Consider the following 10,867-nt stretch of genomic DNA (forward strand, 5'->3'; position numbering starts at 1 on the left):
GATGGCACATTTCTCTTCATGGGGTCATTTTTTCTGGAATATGTAGTGTATGTAGTGTTCTGCAAATGGGGGAGACTAGTTATATCTGAGGCAGTCTAAATAAACTTCAATAACTAAAGATGTTGAGTCAGCAAGAACACGTAGGTGTTATTTGACCTGAATTGTAAAAGATGAGTAGGAGACTGGCGTGTACTTTGGGAGTTGTTAAAGAAAACCAGAGCCAGACAGTCATTAAACTGGTAAAAATAGATTTTATTCAGGCACTCTTGCAATAGGGGAAAAGAGGCATCAGAATATAGAACGGGGCTCACTTCCCATAATAGTCTCTAAATAACGTTGTCTGGCCTCTTTCCTCCTAGAGGGATTTTGCACATTTCAGATAGATACAAAAGATAAACAGACTCAAAGAGAGGCTACTTTAAGGAAAACATAAATGCAAAGTTTTAGGGCCTCAAGAAAAACAAGAATTGTCTGTAGCCAGAAGCTAGTGTAGAACTGTCAAATGGGGAGTTTCTTCTAGTCATTCACCTGGGTTGTTCAGTGGTTCACAGAAAACAAAAAAGGGATGGTATTTTCTCATGGAATCTCAAAAGGTGAAAGGGGAGCCTGAACAAGACAGCTTGGGATATTGTGCCAAGAAGTTTGGACTTCAGTGCCAACTGGGGGTCTCTGAGCGCCTTAGAACTTTGATAGCTGCCTGTGGTCTGACAGACTTGCAGCCCCTTTCCAGACCTCAATTTAGCCACTTAATATAAAAAACGGGTCGAGGCAGGGGCCTTCCAACCTCGATGGCCTGCTCCTGAGGTACCTCTGTCTTTCCTGAGTCGGCCCAGCCTCACTGCTTCCCTGGCTCAGCGCCCATCGTCGCCCCTCTCCATTGGCCTTTCCTGGGTGCTTTCAATCCCTGCAGGGCTGGGCGGGCCCGGCCGCACAAGTGCGGATAAACAGCAGCACCTAGGCTGGCGTCCTGGCCCGCGGCCCTAGCGAAGGCGGGACACTGCCGGCTTCCCTAGGGACCGGAGGCAGGCTCGGCAGCGCCATCACTGCCCGAGGGCCCGAGGCAACCTCTAGCGTGCGGGCTTCTCCCGAGAGACCAAGTCCAAGTGCCAGCGCGCGACCCTGCTGGCGCCACAGGCTAGCCCCGGCGGAGGAGCCCGAGAGCCGGTAGGGTACGCGCCGCCGCGGTCACGTGAGCAGCCCGGCCCACGTGACCGCAGGCCCGGGGCTAGCGCTGCGCACCTTCGCCACTGGCGTTTCGCGCGCTCGGGCTGCGGGAGGAGCCGGCGATAGCCCGCCGGGCTGAGGAGCCTGGGAACGGCGCAGCGGCCTGGCCTCGCAGGTAGAATGGCGCAGGGAGGTTGCAGGCCATCGGCCTTTCTGGGCCGGGAGTGCAGCCGGCGGGAGGTGAAGCCTGGGCAGCCTGGCCCCTATCCGGCGCTGCGCGGGCGTCACCGCACTGGGCGGGTCCTGCCCAGCTGTCCGGCCCTACTCGCGGCCCCCAGTCTCGCGTCGCCCCCGGCACCTCCCGAGGGCACAGGTTCCTTATCCGCGTGCCCCGACTCTCCGGAGTCCAGGAATGGGGGTTCTGTTTTTGGGGGACTCCATCCAGGTTGGCGATGAACTGAGCAAATGACACTTCTTGGCCTGCCTCTGGGTGACAACTACTGGCTTTATTCGAGATAACCGCCTGTTCTCCAGGTGGCCTTTGTTTCTAATTCGCAGGTTGGCAATGTACAGCCATCTGCTGCAGAGCTTAGGAGCTGAGGATTGTAGTGGTGTAAAACAATAAATCTCGCTTTCAAAGCGTTCACCCTCTTATGCGCCTTTGCACTTTTCGCTTATTGTGAGGATTAAAGCTCATAGAGGGCAAAAACCAAGTTTCCGAAACTGCTGTGTTGAGGGAGAGTAACATTAAAAGCAAGAGATGCTGGGAGGCAGGAGAAGCCGGTAGAACCCTGCGGGCGGCGGGGGGGGGGGCGGTTTAGAGCGATGCTTTCCATTTAGAGGCGTATCCATCTGCTGTGGACTTCACCCCCTTTGAATTGTAACTGTATATTAGATTATCTTCTGTAGCCTGGCTTGTAATTATTCTGTGAAGACCAGCGTATTTAGTAGTACTCCTAGGTAGGTCTTTTTCTTTTCATCTGTTTCTCTTGAGGAAGTGTGTTAATCTGTGAAGAGTTTCTTCTGAACTGATTTAAATGCCTTAACTGACCAAAAAGATTAAGTTCTAGGAGTTTCAGAACATAAGAAAAACCAAAGCTGTCAAGCTTGTGGCTTAACATTCTTCTAAGATTTTGCATTCAGTGCCTGTGTGTTCCAAGAACTGGGCAGTCTGGGATAGTGTCCCTCTTTATCAGATCATGGAATTGAAAGGGATTAGAAAGACCTTAGGATACTCCTGTATCTGGGACAAGGCCTTTCATGAATCTAGAGGCCACACAAGGCTTTGAGACACATTTTTTTTTTCTTGATGTCTCCATGGTTAAGTCTTAAAATTTACATATTTTTGTATGTGTTGAAGCATGCACAAGATGAATGTGATGAGAATTGAATTTAATTAGAATAGATTTCCTAGAGGGTGTCAGTTATTATGTGTCTGACCCATACTATGAATGCAGTTAAAAGAATTTCAAGTATAATTAGTCCACACTATAGACTTAAAAAAAATCCAACAAAGAATGGAGGAAAATTGAGAAAATATAAACAAATATAAAGAATAGTGTACCTGGGGCTGGAGAGATGGCTCAGTGATTAAGAGCACTGGCTGCTCTTGCAGAGGACCCAGATTCAGTTCCCAGCACCCACATGGTAGCTAGCAACCATTTGTAACTATAGCTCTAGGGGATGTGACACCACCTTCTGGCCTCTACAGGCATTGCATGCATGTAGTACACAAACATGCAAACAAATATTCATACATAAAGTAAAAATAGATAAAAAATAATGCACTTGATCTGTAATTTTACTATCAAAAGATAATGTTTTTATATTTTAGGGTGTAAGTACTTCTTGCTGTTCAATTTCATTGGGTTTCAGAGTTCAGATAGTTAGTTGTAAGGGATGCTGTGATACCTAGCTCTAGCAGATTACTTAGTTTAGGAAGGCCACCAGCAAGAGTTTGGGGAATGAAGCTCTCCAAATCTATTTAATTCTCGAGTTCAGATAGTTTGAATAGCAATTCAAATAACTAGAACACATTTATGTTTTGGGTAATAGATGCACTTTTTAAACTGAGATCAAACTCATGCCCACATAATAGCAAATTGACTTCAGGAAGGGATGGAGCTCAGTTTCAGATACTTTCTGAGAGCTTTTTCTGAGACCATTCCTGAAGTTGTTTAGAAGATTCTGCTTCTCTGAAATGATCATTCTGAATGTTCAGCTGTTTGCTGGAATAACTTTCTAATGCTTAAGACAAAGTTGTGGTTTTATAGATAGATGTCCCTTCTCAGATTCTTCAATCTGGAACTCGGGGTGGTGGAGACATCCCAGTGGCATTGTTCACAACTGTGATAGTTTGTTTCAAAGATGTCTACCAAACTCTGCTTGTTGCCAGCCCCTCTTATCAGCACATAGAGGCCTTTTCTGCTTCATTTGAGTCTAGGTAGCCTTTGAAGCCTGCTGTCAGTTCTGGGCATAGTCTTCAAGAGGCATGTGGAAGCAAATCAGCAGGCTAGGGCAGATCAAGAGGACAGTTGGAGTTTCCCACCTATCTGAAAGAAGCTTACTGAGCCCTAATCAAACTTCTGGTGCTTGCCACCGCATGCCAGCTATGTATACTCAAGACACAGATTGAAGAGAAATAATACATTACTATTGTTTTAAGCCTCTGAGGTATATTTGGGGGTGGGGGTACTGAGGAATTGAACCAGGGCTTCACACATGCTAGGCAAGTATACTACTGAGCTACATCCTCAGCCCTTGTTTTTGTTCTCTTGGGACAGGGTGTCCTTTAGCCCAGGCTAGCCTTAAACTTCAGATCCTCCTGCCTCCACTGCCTAAGTGCTGGGAATATGGCCTGCACCATCACACCCAGCTGCCACTGTTTTATGCTGGTAAATTACTCAACAGTGATAATGCAAAGCAGGTGTGGTAGTACACACCATCAGTCTTAGCATGTGTGAGGTTGAGAGGAGGATCTTAGAGTTCAAGGCTAACAATCTGCAAAGCGAGACTCTTAGGGAAAAAAAAAATAGTTACTGAGACAGTGTAATCTTTTATACCATAAAACCATTGGTAACAATCTGGGCCATATATAATAAATTAGTCCCAAGATGTCAGCCCTGAGCACAAAATTACTGTCAGCATGTATAGTAGAATGCCTTAGTGGTAAATCTTTAAATCTTTTATTAACTATTGCATAGGACTGTATTCACTGAATTAAAGTGAAGACTGTGGCTATATCCTACTCCATGGTTTAACTGGTTAAAAACTCATATTTTTGTGTCATTGGTTATTATCAGTGTAATTGTTGTTAGTTGTTTTTCTGTTTGTGGTTTTTGTTTTGTTTTGGGTTTTTTGAGGCAGGGTCTCCCTGTAGCCCCAGCTAGCCTGGAACTTGCTGTGTAGTCCATGCTGATCTCCATCTCACAGAAATGCAACTGCCTCTGCCTCCTAAGTGTTGGGATTAAAGGCCTGTGCCACCACACCCTGCTTGTTAAGTTTTCAGTGAGTAGTTTGTGTCATCATCTGAATGAGAGATGTGTGCTGTTTCCCCAGTACCATCAAATGGTAATTTGATGAAGTTAGCATCATGCTTATAATTAAACCTCTTTGTTTCAAAACATATTAGATCTGCCTTGGACACATGTATGAAGGATGGGATCTTAGGTAAACTGTCATTTCTAATGTGTATATTGCAGGACTTGAGACAAACAAGATATTTTCATAGGAGTACCTCTGTCTCTCTGCCTTTGGATGAGAAAATCCTCTAAGCAACTTCCTATTCCATTTGAAGTTAGAGCTTAAAAAACAAAATGGGGCCGGGCGTGGTGGTGCATGCCTTTAATCCCAGCATTTGGGAGGCAGAGGCAGAGGCAGGTGGATCTTTGTGAGTTCCAGGCCAGCCTGGTCTACATACTGAGTTCCAGGACAGCTGGGGCTACAGGGAGATCCTGTCTCAAAAGACTGAAACCAAAACAAAACAAAACAAAAAAGAAAAAACAAAACAGGACGGAAAATTCTGGAGAAGAAACTTCTGTGAGGTCAGAAGGTACATCTAGTCTGCCACGTCTAGGGACTGTGCCATCCCACTTCTTGGCTCTTACGGTCTTGCTAGGTTTCCTTGGTCAGCATTCTTTTCCGTTATCCCTGGTGACTGCTTCTGTCTTCACGTTTTAGTCCTACTTGTCCTCTTTCTAAACGGGAAGCCTCCTTTCTTTCATCTGTTATCTTTTTTCTTCTTTTTTACAACAGATTTTCTAGCCCAGACTAGCCTGGAACTTCCTGTGTAGCTGAGAATGACCTTGAGCTTCTGATTCTCCTGCCTCCATCTCCTGAGTTGCTTAGATTACAGTGTATGCCCCCATGGCCAGTTTCTGTAGTGCTGGGGCTTGAACCTAGGGCTTTGTGCATGTTGAGCAGGCACTCTACAAACTGAGCTACAGCCCCAATTCCTTTCTTTTTTTATAGTGGAAAAATACATGGCCTCTGAAGAGACTGCCCTAGATGCGAATTGAAACTGCACTAAGTTGCCGCTTTACACAATGATATGGCTATACTAAAAAGACTATAATAAGGGTTGATGAGGATATGGAGAAACTGGGCCTCCTATACATTGCTGGTGGGCACGTACAATACAGGAAAGGCTCAGAGGTAGAGGTAGAGGTAGAGGTGGGGAGAGATGAATGAGTATGAGTGAATATGCCTCTAACCCCCTCTGCCTTAAACTCTTCCATCCATCTCTTGTGTTAGGACAGACTTCTTTCACATCAAATCCATTCTCTGTTTTATCAAGAATCATGTAGTTATTATATCCTTTCTATCTTTGATCTTTTTCTCTTCTGGCTTCTTCCTATTACTATTGAAACATGCTCAAATCTCTAAAATGTTGAAAATGAGAAAGTTTAAAACGTCCCTCAATTTCATTATATTCCATAGATACTACCCTATTTGAAGCCTTTTTTTTTTCTTTTTTCATTTTCTTAAGACAGGATCTCATATAGCCAAGGCTGGCCTTAAACTCCTGATCCTCCTGTCTCTACTTCCCAAGTACTGGGATTATAGGCATGCACCACAAGGTCTTGGCGACTTTATTTTCTTTCACAGTTAGGTTTCCTTTTCAGCTTTCATACGCTCTTCAGCTTGCAGTATGGCATGGTATCATATAGCCTCTTCCACAGCCAGCATCACAGACTGCTGTTGAAGTCACCTCTAAGTCTCCTTGTTAGTCAGGGGACTTGGTTTGGTCTCGGAGGCTGGCATACCTCTCTTATAGGGCACTATTGCTAGGCTCATGATACTGTTTTTGGCTGGTTTCCCCATGTCTGTTTTCACAGACCCTTCCGTGGGGTATTCCTTGTCCCTTGGAGTTCTCACAAACTTTTCCCTGGATGATCTCATGCCACATTTCCAAATTTCTAATCTAGATCTCTTTCTTCAGCTTCAGACTTCTGAAATTTTTTCTTGGGACTTGCCCACTTTGACTTCCCACAGGTGCCTCGAATGCATGATGACCGTAGCAGAGCTCCTGACCCCTGGAACCTACTGTGCACTCTGTTGAGCTAGCAGCAGTGCAGTTGCTTACACAGACTGAACATCTGGTAGTCATTGCTGACTGCATCTTTTCTCTTGTCCCTCACCTGCCTCTGTGCAGCCAGTCAGAGCCCTTTGAGTCTCTCTTTTGTCCAGAGCTTTCCCTTTACCTGGTGTAGGCTTCTCTGAGCCACCCAAGATTCCCTTATGTACCCCTTCTCACTACCACCTGGTCTCCACCATTGGCCAAAGTAATTTTCACTGAGACTTATCACCACGGTCCCTGCTTAGGCTGAGGTCACCTGTGACTTCTGGGATAAAGCTCCAGTGGCTTGGCTACAGCCATACTCACTCAAAGTTCATTTGTCAGACCTTTACCTGGCAAATGTGCCAGTGTCAGAGATTTTGTCTCTCTTCAGGTGCTTGAAGCACACTGCCAGGACTTCCACAGCTTCTGAAGCTCCTCCTCAGCATATGGTGGCAGGCATTTCTGTGTCCATGCAAGTCCTGCGGAGAGTAGAGTGCCGTGAGGTTGGCCCTATGTCCTGTTCACCTAAAGACATTTAGTAAGTACCCAGGTAAGCATACTACTTGTCCACTGCTGGGGTTTTAGTTTGGTTTTAGCTCAATGCAGGATTCAGTGGATGCTTTCAAACAACTGGGAGACTTGTAGACAAAGTCTCTTCCACAGCACCCACAGAGCAAAGGTTCATTAAACAGGAAGTTTGAATCTGACCCCTTCCACCTCAGCCTTGAACTCATCAGAAAAATAAAATGAAGTACTATTGTGTTTTGTTTGTTTAAAATTTTAACCTCCCTATTTTTATTTGGCCTATTTTGTGATGCCTATGAAATAAACAAAAAAACATAGGAAAGCTACCATTGCAATCATAGAGATTTCTGATTGTCTTTTGAAAATGCAAGTATCCTATCAATCAATACTTCTGTTAAGATCATGGTCAACTTCGCAGGTTGTGGTTTTCCCTACTAATACTGTTGACACTTGGATAATTTTTTTTTCTGTCTTGAGCATATGATTTCAGTAGCATTGTCTCTTTACTTAACAATGAACCATCAGATTCTCTCTGTCCTAGAATTACCAGAATCTTCTGGGCAGTGAAATGAAAGCAGTCCCTTGGATGACAGGGCTGAAGAAATCCTTCTAGAAGCCATTATTAACTTGGGCTTCAAGTCAAATAACTTCTAGCTATTGGGAAAGCTTAACTATAGGACCTTTCATTTAACTTTTAAATGGGTAATGAATTTGAACAAATTAGTGATGCAAAGTGTGGTCACTGTCCATGTTGGGAAATTCTAGGGCCTTAGCTTATGCTAAGTGACAGTGGAAGGATGGTCTTTGGTCACCTCTGTGCAGGTAGCTGCAGCTGCATCTTATGAAGGATAATGAGGGGAGTTCAGAGAGTGCTATGTTCACAGACTGCCTAATCTTGTCTAGATACAGGACATTCTTTCTTTTTCTTTCAGTTCTGTGAGATATCAGAAGAGAGAAGTGGGTGACAGCTGTTCTAGAAGCTGAGGTAGTGACAGAATTAGTATCCCAGCAAATTTCTGAAACTGCATTGTAATTGCAGTCTTCATAATGTGTGAAGTAGTTTTAAGGTATGTTTTTGTTTTTAAAATTTGAGGTTGATCTATTATAGAGGCTTTTCTGGACCTAGAAACTGTATTGAGTGTCTAAATCTAGAGGCATAGCATTCACAGCTCAGTCCCAGAAAGCCCACCAGGATAGGTATGGAAGGAGTTGCTTCCGGTAGCATTTGGTTATTCAGTAATCCAGTGGTTTCTTTATTTCCTTTTGTTGCAGCATAAATGGATAATGAAAGTTGCAAGGTTGTACACTGAAAAGTTTACCCCAAATCCTAGAATTCTTTTACTTGAAAGTTATCCTAGACTAGAGATACAATGAACTTGAAAACAGAGAAGATGGCCGCATCCTTCATCTTTTGTTTTCAGATGGGAGCTTACAGCTGGGCATGGTGGTACAACCCTGTCATCTCAGTCCTTGGAAGGCCGAGAGAAAAAAAAGCTTAAAGACTCTTGCTCTTGCAAGAACACTCAATAATTTACTAAGGAAATGCTTACATTGAGAATTTTGTTTCTAGAATTTCACATGACAATTTTCTGGGATATATAATTTTTGTATAATTATGCTAATTTGCACACAATTTTTCTAACACATGATCATATATCACATGGTCTATGTACTTGCATGCTGAATCCCATTTGTTTTGTCCTCTATTGTTCTTGTATTTAAGGTTTCCCACTCAGGATTTTACTCCCTATTAGCTCTTTTTTTTTTTAATTTATTGTTTTTATTTTATGTTTATGTGTGTATTGCCTGCATGTAGGTAAGTGCACCCATGTCGTGCAGTGCCCTTGGAGAACAGAAGAGGCTTTCGGATCCCCTGGTACTGAAGTTATGGACAGTTGTTAGCTGCCATGTGGGTACTGGGATTTGAACCCCGGTCTTCTGCAAGAACAGTCAGTGTTCTTAACCGCTTAGTCATCTCTCCAGCCCCCCCAATAGGTTTTTCAACCCTCAAGGCAGGGACTGTTGCTTTTCATGGTATCCCCAGAATTCTTGGTATCTATGGGGGATTGCAGAGGAATTAGTAATCTATATTATTTTTTGATTCATATTACCATGCTTTTTTTGTGAAACATCTTAGACCTTATCATTAGCTCACTAACTATAAAAAAATGCTGGTTGTGAGGTAGCCTAACAACTAAAACTGATAACTAAAATCATACCCCATCCAGTTTATAAAAAGAGAAACCTCTGTTGGAATCTTTATAGCTAAGTGAGTAATTAAAAGCTATTTGAAATTTGGGGCTGGAGAGATGGCTCAGCAGTTAAGCGCACTGACTGCTTTTGCAGAGGACCTGGGTTTGATTCCCAGCACCCACATGGCAGTTACGAACCATCCTTAACTCCAGTTCCAGGGGAATCCGAAGCCCTCTTCTGACCTCTGCGGCATTGCACGACACAGGTGCACTCACATACATGCAGACAATACACTCATACACATAACATAAAAATAATAAATATTTTTTTAAAAAAGCTATTTGAAATCAAAGAAAAATTGCATATTTGACATTGCAGTTCCAAGTAGTGTAGATCTGGCAATGGGAAGCATGCTGCAGACTGTTTGTTTAAAGGAATGGTTCCACTTGGAGTCCTTGTGCTTTCTCTGCCAATCTATTTCCATGATAAAGAATGTACCTCGTTTCATGCTTCACAGATTACACTAGGAAAGTCAGAATCTTGGTGCTAACCAGTTCTAAGAGTTGATTGCTCCATTCTGACCTTGTTTCCCACAGAAAACTTTCAGGTCGGCAGAAGACCCGTTCACAGGGGAAAAGTCCTATTAGTGACACCAGGCCCCTTGTTCCAAATGCATTCTGGTTAGCCTTGGGAGAGGGGGCGTGAGGTCTTTGTGAAAGACACACGTTTATGTGAGCCTAAATTCTTAAGTGTTTTCCAATATTGGGACCACTGTTGCATCAAAAATAAACTTCTCTGTACTATTTATCTCCATTTCCTGTTTTTCAAACTCCATAAACAGAGTCAAATATATTTTTGCCAGATCAACAAAATGAAATCCTCCCCCAACCTTCCCTTAATACTTGGTTCTAGGGGGAAGTAAAGTAAGTTGGCTCTTAGAGGGATACAGATTGGTTACTACGTTGCTCTTTAAGCCCTCTTCTAAAGGCAGATTTCTAAAACTGGAAGATCTGTGTATTCCCTGCTGAACTCACTTTTGAGAATATAAAGTGAAATGACCTTTCCTCTCTGTGGCACAGACTCTCTGAGGGACAGCACCATGGCTAGGAAAAGCCATGCCAGGGAGGAGGCCATTGATCTGCAGTGCTAATGGACAGAGAGCAAGTCCAGTGATGACACAGGATGTGTGTTCAGTGCCAAAGCACCAAGTGGGTGAAAGGTGTCAAACCACTTCTCTTAGCTCTGCTTGCTCTTGCAAGAACACTAGATGATTTACTGAGGAAATGCTTATACTTTATCATTGCCATTTTTCTTTTCTGTTCTCCCTTGGCTTATCTCCATTCTGTTAAAAAATTTACCTATGCATGAGTGATAATTCAGACTGAACATTTTAATACTGTTGGTGAGAAAACATTTCCTAAATAA

The 10,867-nt window shown here is 43.5% G+C and overlaps 1 protein-coding gene across 7 annotated transcripts in view; it reads left to right on the plus strand.

Moving 5' to 3' along the window:
- Nucleotides 1-1,188: 1,188 nt before the first annotated feature.
- Nucleotides 1,189-10,867, plus strand: part of Rcbtb1 (RCC1 and BTB domain containing protein 1) — a 66,607-nt gene continuing 56,928 nt past the window's right edge. For 2 of the 7 annotated variants that reach the window (XM_008824978.2, XM_029559565.1), the window contains exons 1-2: nucleotides 1,189-1,339; nucleotides 7,116-7,274. The gene's annotated coding sequence lies outside the window, so the exon portion shown is untranslated. Of the gene's footprint in view, nucleotides 1,340-7,115; nucleotides 7,275-8,181; nucleotides 8,317-10,521; nucleotides 10,651-10,867 lie in introns of all 7 variants that reach the window. The other 5 variants (XM_029559564.1, XM_017796082.2, XM_008824979.3 and 2 more) reach the window with 5 other exon arrangements.

Source organism: Nannospalax galili, unplaced genomic scaffold (genome assembly GCF_000622305.1).
Source record: "Nannospalax galili isolate Female #2095 unplaced genomic scaffold, S.galili_v1.0 scaffold488, whole genome shotgun sequence".
NCBI classification, from domain to species: Eukaryota; Metazoa; Chordata; class Mammalia; order Rodentia; family Spalacidae; genus Nannospalax; species Nannospalax galili.